Here is a 2,651-nt window from a genome sequence, read left to right as displayed (position 1 = left end):
CAGGAAATTTCTCCTTAGTTCTAAGTTGCTTTTCTCCTTGATTAGTTTCCACCCATTACTTCTTGTCCTACCCGCAGATGCTTTGGAGAATAGCTTGACTCCCTCTTCTTTGTGGCAGCCCCTTAAATATTGGAACACTGCTATCATGTCACCCCTAGTCAGGGCTGGTATTCACTTACCTTCGCTACCAGTTCACAAATGTGAGCGTCTGCGCAAAGCGTAAAAAACGGGACGTGATGACGTCTGGGTGGAGCCTCCCGCCACAGCCATTACCAGTTTGCGTAAACCGGATAGAACCGGCTGAATACCACCACTGCCCCTAGTCCTTTTCATTAACCTAGACATACCCTATTCCTGCAATTGTTTCTATGTTTTATCCTTCAGTCCCCTAATGTTTGTTGCTCTTCTCTACACTCCTTCAAGATTTCTTTTATATCATGGCAACCAAAACTGGATTTTTTTTTTACTTGAGGGTGGCTAGAGCAGTGCCATCAAAGACAAATTTGCAATTCCGCAGAAAATGTAGACTATTATTTTGATTTTGAATTTTTCCAAGAAAACTGTGATTCTGTAGTTAACATTTCCCCCTGAAATTCAGAAACCTGATTTTCTGATATACAAAAATATGTGACAAACACATTTCAGAATACATCTGAGGGGGAAATTGCTCAAATCAAACTATATCAAAGAAGATTGTTTTGTTGCTCACAACTTTTCACATGTAAACATTTCAGTTAGAAAATATTTTCAAGCAAATAAGATCTCTTTGCTCTTTATTCAAATTATTTTAAGCAGATTTGAATAAAGAGAGCAGTTCCTGCAGGTATCAGCAGCCCATACTGTTTCAATTTTTAAAAGTCAGTCACTCATAGCCACTTGAGAATGAAAGGGAATAGGCAATCAACATAGGTTGGTGTATTAGAAATCCTAATCATTTGCCATAAGAATCTTGAGCCTAGAAGAATATGAGCCTAAAAGAATGCACATATGTTCTGAGGCTCTACAATTAATATTCACATTACATAATAAAACATTACTAAGAGAGACAAAACAGAGTAAATTGAGTTGTTTTATAAAATAAACAAAAAGATATATAAATTTTTGACCTTAACATTTCCACTACATTATTTGTAATAGATAAAAATAGAAGAAAAAAGGGAAAAAAGAAAAAAAAAACCACCCCTATTAAATTAAATTTAACCTTTTCCCCCAGGTTCCGCCACATCTTTTGAGATGCTATCCCTCAGTCCAAAACAGTTACATGCAAGATGTGCCACACCCCTACACCCCCATACCCTTGATATAGAGCTAGTCAATCCATATAGAGAGTCAAAATGACAGTTGTTTTATCCTTGTAAATTAATAGCCCTTGCACACATATTGTATCTTCAAAATAGAAATTAGTGCATTTTTGCTCAATAATGCATGTGTTAGTTTCCTTAGCTACTTGACAAGATCAGTTGCTGTGAACTGTTTTGGTAATATTGTTACACACTCAGCTTTTTTAGATTAGATAACTTTCCAGCTAATGAAGGTTTCTGAACTATAAGAAAGGTAATCTTTCCAGTATTCAAAAATTTGATTTGTCCTTGTAAACTATTAGATTGATCATACTTTTCACAAGTTTTTCTCAGATGATTTGTTCATCTAGTCCCTTGCACCTGTCTCCCCATGGCTCACTTCTATTACTTGTTTGCTTCTGAGATGTTTGCTAAGTTACCCAGTGGCGTCATCAGTCTGTTTGAAAATGTTGCTCTTTATGAGCATCCTCATTAAAAGTCAAAAGGGGGACATTGTACAATCTAAGGTTCTCTTCTACGTCTCTGTTACCTGACCTTTCCTCTTACTTCTTTAGCCCAAAGTTTGTGTATGCATTTTAGAAGTTCTCCTATTCAAGCAATGATAACGTAAAGTTAAAGTGTTTGCTTAACCAGAGAAAAGAGCTCTGACGTTAGAGAATATCAGTAGAAAGGCACAAAGCAAATCTCAGAAACAGAAAGACACATGTTGGCAAATGTCAAAATGCAGGTGTGGAAAATAGTATTTGATTAGAGATTTATTTCCTGAATCACAAAAGCAGCAAGGGCTTATAAATCCATGCCAAGTGCAGAATACTTAAACAGAGAGATAACTTGAAAGAAGAGAGTCCTCAGAAACCTTGGAAAAGGCAATCACAGTACAGATTTGGAAACCGTAATATTTCTGTTTTCTTGCCATGGAATTTCATCTCTTGTTACTTAGTCTCTTGATCATCATACCAATTTCTTCAGCCATTCAAACAATTGTTCCACTAACAATGCCTGACAACCATGAAGGTAAGCTGAAGCTCTCTTACCAAAATACCAATTTAGGATCTTGTCTGTCTTTGTTACCTGCTTTGAAAAAATGAATGTTTTGGTATCATTAAAAGTTTGACTGCTGCCTTGTAGCAAAGGGCAACATCAAACTGAATCTATAGAACCACATTGATTTAATCTTGATGAACATTGTACAAAAAGGTTTATTTCCATATAAGTATAGAAGTGATTGCAATGTATTTCATTGATTAATGAAAAGTTGGCCATTCCTTATATATCAGAAAAGTATGGGGTATTTTCCTTTATTTTAGGTTATTTTTTCAGATTAGAACCAAAAAGCTGAGAAAAAGCTTC

This window comes from Pantherophis guttatus, chromosome 5 (assembly GCF_059756535.1).
Source record: "Pantherophis guttatus breed Tessera chromosome 5, ASM5975653v1, whole genome shotgun sequence".
NCBI classification, from domain to species: Eukaryota; Metazoa; Chordata; class Lepidosauria; order Squamata; family Colubridae; genus Pantherophis; species Pantherophis guttatus.
This window is presented reverse-complemented; position numbering follows the sequence as displayed.